A 13,584-nucleotide genomic window follows, 5' to 3' on the forward strand; every position below is an offset into this window, starting at 1 on the left:
TGTCTGCGGAGATCCCTGCAGCCAATCCCCTTGCAGAGCTCGTACAGCGAACGAGTGTGAGGTATGCCTCCGCGCTGTGTGTGTGTATGTCGAAAGCTTCGGCGGAGGGTTACCGACGTAGTGATGTGGCTTGTATATCATGGGTCAGGACTACTTCCTTTAAAGAGCTGCACCTCGCGCTGCGCCGCCACTCAGTAATGTCGCGCGCGTGTGTGGCACCCCTGTGAAGAGAGACAGGCACTGCCGGCTTTTTTAATGATTTGATTCCTTTTATTTCTTCTGTTTCCTTTTTCCTTTTGTTTCATGCCTCTGCTGAGAGGAGCTCATTGTTTGTGTGTTTTGATTTAATAAATATTTCATTTCCTCATTTTATCCTGTTTGTGTTGGCTTTTATGTTTCCGAGTTAAAGAGCGGAGCCGTCATTGTGACTATTGACCAGGGTTCACTCAGAGATTGTTTCCTCAGGACGTCCGTAACTTTCATTTGTAGAAACGGTAAGATCTCTTTTACACTCATTCCCCTGCAGCGCTGTGATGGATGCTGTGTGCATGCGACACTGACTGACGCTGGTGATGCTTCATGATGCTCTGACGGAGAGATGCTGCACATGTGCTCCTCTCCACATCTCCTCCTCTCCTCTCCTCTCCTCTCCTCTCCTCTCCTCCTCATCTCAAAGGTGCCAGACATGCTCCGGAGTGTATCTGTGTCCATAGGCCGAGGCACGGAGTCTGCACAAGGAGTAAAACTCGCGTCATGTTGGGAATATTCGGGATCGGGACTGTATTTGGAGATTTATGGCTGCTGAAAACAAACGATTTTCAACCTGGATTTAATTGAGAATTTCATTTAAAACACGTGATCTAAAACACGTGATTTAAACTAAGGCGATTACAATGGTTTAAATGCTAAATAATGCTTGTGATTTATAGGTTAAAGTGCACTTGGAGTTAATTTCTGCATGTTTAAATAGGATTTCTGGTCTTGTTGTAGGTGTATACAAGCCTACAGTTCTTATACTGAAAGAGATCTCTTTCAGTATAAGAACTGTAGGCTTGTAGGCTGTTGGCTTGTATAAAATGAATGCTGTTAAGTGGCATTTAGCGTTTAAAATACACGTATTTTAAACGCTAAATGCCACTTAACAGCATTCATTTTATTAGCTTTTATAACTATAATTATGATGCCAAAGGTAAAATAATGTAGGCTATCTATACATCTCGCAGTGCACGGCAGCTAATCAATGCTTTATAGTGTATTTCCGGGTTGCACGCTGATTGGCTGAGGCTCTGATTAGTTTACTTAGGGTGGCCGTGTTCCCGCCACCGCCCCTTTTCCGCTGCGCAAACCCCTGCGACCAAAAGTTTGAGAGTGCACACTTTATCTCCATAAATAACCGCAGCGCCGAGCAAACACCTACAGGTAAGAGCCCCCCAGGGTACACATTCTTTATTTTAAATATATCAACCGTACATTAAATGTAGGCAAAGTGAAAGCATTTATCGTTGACCGCGGCTAGTGTCACAAAGCTCGGTGCAGGAGGAAGATTTGCTGGGCAAAGCTCCTGCTAATACAATTGCGCACGTTGAGCTCGCTAGCATGATTTAATACTGCATTAGTGTGCTCGATAACCTCCAGCGGTGTGTGTTTAACCCAAAGTGTGTCCCACACACCGCCGCCTGCTGTTCTCTGCAGGACTAGCATGTACTTTCTCAACATTTAAGACAATGCACCTACAAATATGAATGCTCCGTGTTTAGCTTTTGTCGTGCTGTAGAGGGTTTCCTCCGTGTTTCTGAGTTAGCATTTCTGGTAGTCAGTGCAGGTGTGCTGCAGTGCACAGGTGTGTCTCGTTAATCAATCAGAGCTCTGTTCACCTGCAGCTCTGCGGCTGTAACATGCAGCTCAACGGGCTTCCCTTTAAATCTAACGAATAAAATAGATGTGTGCGAAAATACAAATTACAACAACTTAAATAAAAATTAAAAATATATTTTTTTTAAAACAATATAATTTACACCAGATATATCCATAATGTAAACGCATTGGTTTTAATATTTAAAATAAAAGCTTTGCCATTAACAATACTCCAATTTTGAAAGCACTTTTATTCAGACCGTTTTTACTGGAATACATTGCTTTGAGCACTGTAGCTTTGTAGTTCTATTTTGTATTTAATATTATACTTTTGCTATGTAACATCATTTGCAACTCTGCAGAAATTAATTCCTGAATTAAAACGACATTATCAGCCTCTCTCTGCACTTACAGTAAAGATACAGCTTCATGTGGTGGTGCATTCAGGGTCCAGAGATTGAGAGGTGTGTGCCATATATTAGTAATTGTATGCCTTTCATGCTTTGTTCAGGAATGTTATGCACACATTCACGTGTCCATTAATTTGAAGAAATGTTAAAAGAATGGCACAGGGCACTCCTTTTTTGTGTTTTTAATCCATGTAATAATCATGTCTCTTTATATTCTTCTAATCGTTTTTTTTACACTTATATGAACCTAGGAGTCTGAAAACAAGAGGCTGAATCAACAGGATATTTATTTATAGCTGTGAAGTAATCGACACACTCACAGATTGTTTTGCGGTTGGTCTGGGGGTGTTGTGTACATACAAAAGAAAAAGGAATGCATGATATTGTATAACTGACATTGCCATATTGTATATTGCAATGTGAAAAACTAGTGAATTGTTTACCTGATGTCTACAAAGTCAGTTACCTTTTGCATCTAAATCTTGTATCTGCAGTCATCTGGAGTTTCTACAGCGGGCCTAGTTGGCTCTACAGTAAACTGATTGATTGTGAAGGTTGGATGTCACTCAGTAGCAATAAAAACTCTTGTAAGAGATTAGTCATGGAAAATGCTTTGCTTTTGTACTGAGGTTGTAGCACGCTGCGTTTGATTTATTTTCGTTACTGGCGATGGCTTGTCGTGCGATGTGATGCACGCACACTTTGAGATGAGGATGCTGACACTAAATTAAATCATGCAGGTGATGCTGTCCACATGTTCAGAGGACGTTTTTTGGCGTGTTTGTTCCTGCTGACAGATCAGTGTTTGTCCTCAGTAGTGTTTGTGCTGCAGGCGTTGCAGAGTGTTGTACAGTAATGTGCTGCTGAATATAAACAGAGGCGTGCTCTTTGTCTGTGTGTGGCACCTTTTCCTGCTTCTGACGGTGTGCAGAGAGTGGCTCTGAATACAGAGCAGCTGATGTCTGAGGCCACAGGCACTGAGTCATCTGCAGTCTGAGGGTCAGGAAAATGTTTATATTTTACTTTGTACTAAGGCGGAGCATGTTATCTACCTGTGTGCATCCTGCAGGGGGGGTGCATGCACACTTTAGTGTAGATTGCTGGTATTTAAGATATCTAAGAGTATATTGTGTGCATTTGAATGCTCTCGTGCTCCAGAATTAATATGGCCACATGTCTCCTTAGTATTGATTTAAGGCTATGTGAGAAGTAAGTTGAAGTTTGATATTAATGCAGTATGTGTTGTTAATAAGTGTAAATGCAAAATATATTTTATCAAAAACTCCACAATCAGGTTTTGTTTAGTGTTTCTTAAATAGTAATTTTGCGCAATTTCTTTAAGTATCAGTTATGTCAAGAGAAAAAGAGAATATCATTTCTAATCTTTAAGAAATATTTCACTGATGTATAGTCATCCGTGCTGCAGCTAACACATGACTGTCAAGGTCTATCAATCTGCTGAATATTCAACCAAGTTTTTAGGCTATAGAATGTCTGAACATTGTGAATCTTCAGTTATTTCCTAAGCTCAAGACAAATCCTGTAATATCTCAAAACATAAATACTTTCCTCTCATGAAATTACTGAAATATAGGAATAAATTGTCTAAATAGTTGGCTTTTAATTTAATAAAATGGCAACTTCTGCATACATCTTTGAAGCTGTAGATTGGGGAAGCCCTTATGTTTCTATATGTCTGTCCTTATAGTTTGAGGCGTTGTCCTCTTTGTGTCCGTGCTCCTCAGGAGACTCAAGATCTGCTTATTTTATTTTTAGAGTTGTTTTGTCTTTAAAATGTCAGAAAGTAGTAAAAAAAACTATTATTACTTAACCTCAAAATGACATCCTGAAATGTCTCCAAAGATGTTCACATGTAAAAGCTTAGTTTGAGGCATTTTTCTAAATAACTCAACCTAATAAATCTGTTATCATAATATTTGGCAACTCATGCATAAATGTTTGCAGCTGTAGACAGGAGATGCCCTCATGCTAATATACGGTCCCATAATGCAGATTGAGGCGTTGTGTGTGTGTGTGTGTGTGTGTGTGTGTGTGTGTGTGTGTGTGTGTGTGTGTGTGTGTGTGTGTGTGTGTGTGCCACATGTCTCCTATTGATGTTATATTTTGCGTGTAGTCCTGAAGCAGAGCTGATGTAAATAAATATAGTTTGTTATTTAATTTGTATTTGCATGTCTGTTAAAGTGACATCAAAAGTGAGGTTAACAGTGTAAAACCTGCAGAAAATAATGAATATTATGTTAAACTTATCGGTGTGCAAATGTGTTTATGGTCTGGTGTCCTAAGTTATGTTGTGTAATTCTGGTGTCAGAAATGCGTAATTCATTAGTCATTCACAGGTTAACTCGGTGTGAGCGGTTCAGTGAAATGTGTTGCACGAGAGCAATAACATGTATATAGCACTATATGAAATGAAAATGCAGTAAAAGGATAAATAGTCACACAATCACCAAAAGCGAGGTACAGATCAAATGAATAAAAAAGTAATAGACTTGCCTATTTACGAAAAAGTTAGATGCGTTATTAAGAATATAGACAAAATACAAATAGTAACAAGTAGCATTATTTTAAAATGAAGTGAACATATGAACGTATTGAAGGAACAAATAACAAATAAATATATATATATATATATATATATATAAATGAAATATGAAGACTAAAAATGAATTGCACAAATGTACATATGGCACAATATTAGTGGTATTGCACATGTGTGTCCCTGTGCAACTTTGTATATTGAAGCAGATATAGTTTACTGTGTGTTACTGCAGCTTTACCTTTTTTTGGTGAAATTCTTAAATTGCCAAAAACATTTGGCGTTTATTCCTCCTAGTCATTCATAACTCAGTGTTTGCAAGTAAACAGATGCAAGGACAGGCAGGTCATTTAAAGGTCACCTATTGTACAAAATCCACTTTGTCATGTCTCTTCTACATCACCATGTGTCCCCTCTGTGTAGAGAGACTCTGAAAGTCTCAGGAAAAAAGAGTCTCTCTCTTTTTGTCCTGATCCATTTATATAAAAACCTGTCTGAAAATGAGCTGATCAGATTTTGGCCACTTAATGATGTCATAACGATTTTTTGGCTTGTGTAGCCAATCACCAACCAAGGTAACCCCCCCCCCCCCCCCCCCACCTTATCACCTGAATCTCCTCCTAGAGCACCATTGTGTTGTTTTTAACCAAATTTCTCTCAGAGGGGTGTGGGGAGGGGCTCCTTATTTTCATCTGAAGTAACAGACAGAGAATCAGCACTTTTGAAACAGGGCTGAAACAGAGGGGTTCATGGGATGCTGCAATGATCTGTTTGGTGTTTGGAGCCAAACACTTCAGAGACATGTTTTGTATATATATCTAAGACCTGTATAATATATTGATGAAAACAGAATATCAGGGGACCTTTAATATAAACTGACTTATAAATTCTGTAATTTTAGTTTTGATTCTATTGCACCTTTTCTGCAGAAAAACAATTCCTAAATAAAACTTCATTCCCAGCCTCTCTCTGCAGTTTTAGTGAAGATATTTGTATACCATGCAATGATTATGTCTCATTCCCTTGTTCATTTATTTAACACTAAGATGTACTTAATGAATGGAGCAAGTCAGGCTAAATTAGTAGAATATTTATTTAGCTGTGAATTAAAGGTGGGGTAGGTAAGTTTGAGAAACCGGCTCGAGATACACTTTTTGTTATATTCCATGGAATGCTCTGAACATCCTGATAGCAATGAATATCTGAAGTTCTTTGACAAAAAATCCATACAAAAATGTCATCTGTGGAAGCCGTAGTACTGTAAAAAGCACGACCAATCATTTTAGCCGGCCCAGCTAAAATAACTGGATGGCCTACCTGCCTGTCAGCCTTCCATCTGTGCACAGACTTATCTCGTGCCCTCATTGGTCATGTTCGTGTATGTTGGAGGAGGGGCTCTGTAAGGAAGGGGCAGATTTTTTCCGGCTCTGTATTTTCAAATTCTCGCGCACTCAACCTGGTTTCTCCAAAATTACCTACCCCACCATTAATCCACACACTTGCAGTTATTTTAACAGGAGATGGGATTGGCTTCTTTCATGAAAATAGAATTGTACATGATGTTGTAAATAACTGAAATTGCCTAATGTGTTTCCCCCATTATATATTACAATGTGATAAAGTGATGGATTCTTTTAACGAGAAGACAACAAATTCAGTTTCATTTTGCAATGAAATCTCTTTCTGCAGGCCTCGGATGTTTCTAGATGGCAGCAGGGCCTGATTTAGCTGTTCAGTCATTTGATTGATATATATATATATATATATATATATATATATATATATATATATATATATATATATATATATATATATATATATATATATATATATATATATATATATATTGTTTAAAAAAGAAAACTGATAAGAGAACAGGAGGATGTTGATATGTTGACTATAGGCGCTTTCACACTGCAGTACTTTTCCCACAACTCTTTAGTTCTGATGAACTAAGTACACATCGCGTTCACACCGGAATAAGTCCCTGGGGGTGGATTAGGCAAATGAAGCCGCTGACGTCACTTCTTCTTCTTCTGCTTTGGGTTTACTGGCAGGCCGCAAACAACTTCACGCCGTATACTGCCACCCGAAGTCCCCGGCCGGAAGTCCCCGGAGTTGGGGACTGGCTTCAGTAGAAGCTGCTGGGACTCCCAGCAGCTTCTACTGAAGCCTTCCGAGTAAATCGCCAGAATGCCGACACCTCCTCATCTCCACCGCTCCCATGTTTTATTTTGTGTTGCCATAAGTTAGTCTCTCTGCGTTTCTGCACTGGGCTAATGCTAATGCTAATAATGCTAGGATAATAAAATGATGGCTTCACAAAACCTTTTTTGAGTTTTACGGGGCGTGGTTTGCAATCCGCCCAGCCAATCAGAAATGGGAACCTTTTTCTCCCACGAAAGTCCCTGCTCTCTAGCAGGGATGGAAAAGGTGGTAAAAAGGTTCTCATTAACTAATTTTAGTTCCGGCCCTTTTTGGTGTGAACGCAACATTTCGGAACTATATCGGAACTAAAGTGGGAAATGTACTGCGGTGTGAACGCGGCTATTAGTTCCAGACAGATAGTATATATTTACTAGAAATGGACATGTGTGAATTTTGTTTCACACTGACTGTTGTATCACAACATAATAATTCCTTTCTCCATAAGTGTTGGTTAGGTAACGATCATTAGTGTGAGTTCTGATATAAATAAAGTTGTATACAACAGTGGTGCGCTGATGTGTTTGTAGCATTGTGATGGTAAAACAGTGTCAGCACAGTTGGCCATTTTTATATATATAATTATGAGCAGATATGCTGGTGTGGAAATGATTTATTGTGTATCCAATTATATGTGTAATGTTGTGTAAATATTGTATTTTCAATTGGTTACAATATTCTCTAAAATAGTTTTTATAACAGTACTAATTCCCTTTTCTATGTCTATGTATGCAACATTTAAACCAAAGCAAATGTCCTAATTTTTGAAAGAATACTTGGTAATTAACCCGATTCTGATAAGAGAGCAAGAAGATATAGACACAAGTTGATGGTTTTTTACATTAGTTCCAGACAGATTTTATGTATAATGCACATGTGTTGCAGCTGGATGTTATTCCACACTGACTGTGGTATTTGGATTTTGGTTTAGTCTAATTGTTCCGTTTTCCATAAGTGTTATTTGGATATACTGCCCTGTTAGTTTGGAGTCAGACAGCCAGTTATATGGAGTGTTTCATCCCTTTTTTACTATATTTATTTTTGCTATGGTGTAAGTCATGTCTGCAGCATAGCATTTGAAGGAACAACATCTCTGCTCTTCTTTAAATGTCAATCTGTAACCATAGATACTTTGCATGTAGGGAAGGTTAAAACAAAGCTAGTTTTGAGGTTTTGCATGTTGTTCCAGGGGCCCTATTCTGCTCATTTAATTCAGGTTCATTTTTGTATTTAGTGCCTCCACTGGGACAGGTTTCCATACTTTAACCTTTAAAAAGGCAACTACATGGAAATCATTTCAGATGCACATATAAATATATGTATCTCCATGTTTGATAGCATTCTCCTCCTATTGCAGCGTCAGGTCCGTTTGCAGCGAGGACATATTGAACCTTCTTGCATGTGTTTTGCTTTTCAAGGACGTGTGCCTGCGTGCGTGCGTGCGTGCGTGCGTGCCCGTTCTCCTATCTGTCACGCTGACTCGCTCAGTGTAATCCTCTCCGGAGCTGCAGCAGAGCCTCCTCTTCCTCCTCTTCCTCCTCTCTCTGAGTGCTCACTCGGGTTCAACAAGTTCATCACATCTCCTCTAAATCATCTTCTGATCACACAGAAGGTCTTACACAAATTGTTTCATATAATCCCTGACATTTACAGAGTTATTAATAATACCTATTTTAGCATATCATGTTTCTTACTAGAGTTAGATGTATTTAATATCTAATTTTAGGAAAACAGAAACCATTTGCATAACATCTTAGTTGAGCTGAAATTAAGAGAAATATCTAGTCTTCTACAGAAAATCACAATGATCTGACTCAATGCACAAAACATATTCAAATTAATTATTTTCCAAAATTCTAATTATTGTCCCGGAATAGATGTAGTGTCACTCACATACTGTAACATGCGCTCAGGAGTGTTTATATTGTCTTTCACCCCTAAATAAATCCTTTTAAAATGAAGGTACAGGTCACCTATAAACAATACAAGTAATTTTAGTACTTTAAAAAAATACAGGATTTTACTTGTAACAGAGTATTTTTAAACTTTGGATTTGCTCTTTGCATGCTGGGAGCCGTAAGAGGAGCTGGTGTTTCTGTGGTGCGGCCTCCGGGGGATCTGGATGCTGCGCTGGCTGCACGCTGAAAGCCTCGGCTGCTGCTTATATATATATATTTTTTTTTTTTGGGAGAGGCGTCCTGCCAAGTGTTTATCTGAGAAAATGTTCCTGCCTCGTGGCTCCTACTCCGGCGGGACAGCAGCCAGTATTTATTTGTGAATAAAAAGGTTAAACACATGGAGATTGAAGGCAGACGGCTTCTCTAACACAGTATGTTCTCGTGAGGATTTTCGTGGCTCAATATTATTTTAAAAATGGCTTTCTGTCCTGCAAAAACGTCCAATTATGAGCTTATTTTCAGGCTCTGACTGAGTTTATATTTGGAGAAAGCAGATGGAAAGAGCAGCAGGAGGCAGAGCTGAGCAGCACCACGCCTGAGTCTCTTACCTTTAATGACCATTATCAGCTGACGTTCAGAGGATGACATGCAGCTTTGTTGTCCATTTATACTGCATGAAGTGGAAACAGTAAACGTCCTCTTGCATTGACAGATATCCTTTTTTAAGTCTTTGTGTGCAGCAAAAATGCTGGTTTATGCTGATCTAAAGCATTGGACACACTTTTTCGCATTGTTTTTACATCTTGGAACTTGCAAAACCACTTTTAGATGTTTGCATTTGTCACAACATTTCAATATATAAGAAAATGCATGATTTGTATAACATTTTAATACATTTCCTGCAGTAAGAGTATTGTAGTATGTATTTTAATGACCATTTACAAGGTCTGTATGGAGCAGGTTGTACAGATCTTTAGCCTGAAAATATTTGGATATCCTCTGATCTTCTCCAATTGCATCAACATGTATGTATGTATGTATGTATGTATGTATGTATGTATGTGTGTGTGTGTGTATATATATATATATATATATATATATATATATATATATATATATATATATATATACAAAGAATAGTTAGTGTACACAATAATAGACCAAACTTCTACTAACAAAATGTAAACATAGGATACATGACACCAGTGTGCAAAGTGTTTGCCGTTTTTAAAAGAAATGTAAATGCAAAGAAGTACATATAAATATACATTTCTTTTTAAAACATAAAAATTATATACAGGGTTTCACACACATAGACATTACTTGGGCGGGCCGCCCAGGTATATTAACGTCCGCCAAAGTATATCTTGAGACCCATTTCGGTTAAATCTTTATTTATCCGTCCGCGAGTTCGATTAACTACCCCTCCTGTACCTGTTCGCTCTGCTATCGCATGAAGGGTCTGCTTTATGCGGTCCGCAGTCACTCCGCAGTCGCTCCGCAGGCTCCGGCGAACAGTTCATGAGCGTGCTCCACTAGCACCCACTCGCAAACCCCCCCAACTAAGGGTGGGCGATATTGAAAAAGATCATATCACAATATTTTTCAAGCAGTATCACGATAGATGATATTTATTTACGATATTTTTTCATGCCGGTTATTATGGTTCTTTTTCAAGTTACTTAACAGTACAACCACCTGCAAGGTAACAACAAATAAAGTAAACAGGAGTAACAGACCAAAATACCATTTCAAGCTGGTTTTAATTCTGCAATGAATCCCTGAATGAACAATCCAATAGGAATTGTGATATTGCTTCCTCAGTGTTGGTGAAGGCCTACACCCTACACAACAAACGTTAACACTGGTTTCTTCACCAAGTAAAGTGCACTCTCTTGCTAAATAAAATAAAATATTCAAGGCACAGTTTCTCAGTATAAAACTTTGCTTTGTTTTAGGTAGCACTAGCAGTGATGTAACATCAATAAACATGAAAAGGAGAGTAAAACATAAATAAGTAAAACATCAATGAGGAAAAGTCAGTGCCAAACAATTAAAATGTAAACTTTAGACTTGAAGTGCAATCAAAGACTTTAGCATAACTGAACATCTGTTTAAAAAGGGAAAAACAATATAAATACCTTATTGATAAAATAAAATATAAGCCAACAGAATCAACCAAGACAATAAATGAAGTGCAATACTGTCTGAATCCTGACTAGACAGCTTGGTGTTTACTAACCATTATCCGTATTTAGTTACTTCGGCATCATTTTGAAACGTGTATTAAAATTGAATCACGGTAAAATAGGTTAATTTGGTCGTAGTTGGTTTCCACCACAGTATTTGCATGGATATAAGCCCCGCCCCCTCTCCAGCGCGTCCTGTTTGAATGACAGGAGTAAACAAAGCTGACAGCCGCGGTGAAACTCCAACGATTAGAGCGATGAGAATATTCGCATTGCGTCCGTTGTGAACGCAGCATAATGCAGTTCAGAAACCACTGTTCTGACGCTTTTAAAGCAACTTCGAGATTTTAACAGTATCAGGGGCACACAGGCCATGGAGGACGTACAATTATTTTCGGGGCTTCACGGCCAGACCGAGGGGCAATGACGGCATGGCCGCCGTGAAAATCCTACCCTGGTGCACTCGCAGCACTCACAGTGAGTGCACATTCTATGACTGAGTGACTCTCTGTATCACGATAGATATGATATCTCTGAAAAGGCATATCGTGGAGACCTAATATAGTCTCGACGATATATATCGTCATATCAACCCTCCCTGTGAGCAAAGTGTGCTCTGATTGGTCGGAACGTTGTGAATCGCGCTGAGCTCCGTGGAGTTGTGGTTTCCTTGTTTAGCGACAGCGAAACACAGCCAAACTCACCCTGAGCACAAACAAAGTCACAGCCGAAGTAAAAACAATAAGTGTGGCTTGATATTGAGTAAGAAAAAGGTTGATGAACGCTGTGAGAATGGGTCTGCAGAGAGAATTTCGCCGCAATCCCAACTGTCTGTTATCAGCCTGCAGCCAGGGAGGAGAAATCAGCAGAGCTGCTTGCACTGAGTGTGTGTGTGAGGAAGTCCGTGGATTGGTCAATTTGGACCAAGCAGCAGGGGCTTAACGTAACGGCTCCGCGGACGTAACGTAACGGCTCCATGGATTGGTCCATTTGGTTCCGGGTAACGCATGACATCATGCGGTACCCGGAAGAATCAATGGACAGTGACGTATCTCCAACGAGGCGTTTTGGGGAGGTATTTTCTGTTAGTTTTACTCGCTACAGGGTGTACTTTGAGGGTTTTGGCTCTGCAGACCATTTACATGCATAAAAACCTTCATAACACACAAGGGGACGTGTAATAACCGGAAAAGCATGACATGGGACCTTTAAGTTATTTATTACATCTCTCTGCATGTGCTGCAAACTGTCCTGGTTCAGAGTCTCTGTGATCCTCTCCTCGTTGCAGTGCATGCTGGTCACGTGGACGATGAGTTACTCATCTGAGGTTATTGTTTGTTCTAGTGAAGAGACTTTTCTGTATTAATGGGTCATCAGGGCCGGTTATCGAGTCTCTGCTTTGGCCTTGGTTTGGGGACATGATGACAGAGTCACATGAGTCAGGAAGCTGATGATAAGGAGGGATATAGATTTCATGAAAAACACACAAACATCTGCCCAAACTGCAGCATGTTAGTCTGATTGATCCTCTTTTACACTATGATGTTTGTATTTTACTATGCAGGAAGTAAATGATCTTTTTCAGTTTTTGATATTTTAGATAAATCATTTTGACAGATCTGTCAAATAAATCATCTCATGGATTAGTCGCCACAACTCGATTGATTACACACACTCTCCCTCCTGACTGCTGCAGATAGGTGTTCATATATGGAGATAAATAACGCTGTTCAATACATGTTTGAGAAGCTCTCCTCAGAAACATTGATCAACTTCATTCCTGTTCACTGCAAATCCATTTCTGTTTTCATGGAGAAAATCTATCTTAAGTTATGGAAGGTTTACAGTTCCATGAGATGCATCCAACAAAAGGAAACTAAATGTTTGGTTTTACTGCTGCAACCTGCGTGGTTCTGTGACTCTAATTTAGATGATGAAGAACAGACATCATGTGTATGTGCAGCAGACTCCACTCAGTGTTATGTGTCCCGATTGGAAGATGTTACACATAAGGCTGCCCAATACATCAGGTTTATATTTCTTTTTGCTATTGAGATTGCAACCCATCCTGAAAGAGTTATTTGCTCTCTGCTAACAGGGTCTTCATGCCTTTGTGCTTATGGCTGCACATTTGGTGCATATTAAAATGTTCTTTAGGAATTATTTCAGAAAGCCAGAAGAATACCGTATATTAAATGATTTGTGTTAGATTAGTCGTGATCAAAAATGCAACATCTGACTGCAGCTTTATCCCAAATGTACTCAATAGTTTGAGCATGGTGCAGCAATGGCTATTATCGTGTTAGTCATAGTGCAATAATATGTTAGTTTCTTCTTTGTTCAGTGACTGAAGTCAGTTTTAATTCCCAGTTTAGCTTCTGTTTGACGCACTTTGGCTCCTCTCAGAGAATTTGTCACTGGTTCCTTTCTTAAGTATGAGTTTTATGAGTTGAGTATTATTCCGAAGCGTC

General features: G+C 39.1%; 1 protein-coding gene across 5 annotated transcripts in view; it reads left to right on the top strand.

Moving 5' to 3' along the window:
* Positions 1 to 310: 310 nt before the first annotated feature.
* elavl2 (ELAV like neuron-specific RNA binding protein 2) overlaps positions 311 to 13,584 on the top strand; it is a 31,230-nt gene continuing 17,956 nt past the window's right edge. For 2 of the 5 annotated variants that reach the window (XM_079668095.1, XM_079668097.1), the window contains exon 1: positions 1,263 to 1,419. The gene's annotated coding sequence lies outside the window, so the exon portion shown is untranslated. Of the gene's footprint in view, positions 495 to 1,262; positions 1,420 to 13,584 lie in introns of those variants that run through there. The other 3 variants (XM_079668098.1, XM_079668096.1, XM_079668099.1) reach the window with 3 other exon arrangements.

The sequence above is a fragment of the Notothenia rossii genome (assembly GCF_949606895.1).
Source record: "Notothenia rossii genome assembly, chromosome: 3".
In the NCBI taxonomy this organism is placed as follows: Eukaryota; Metazoa; Chordata; class Actinopteri; order Perciformes; family Nototheniidae; genus Notothenia; species Notothenia rossii.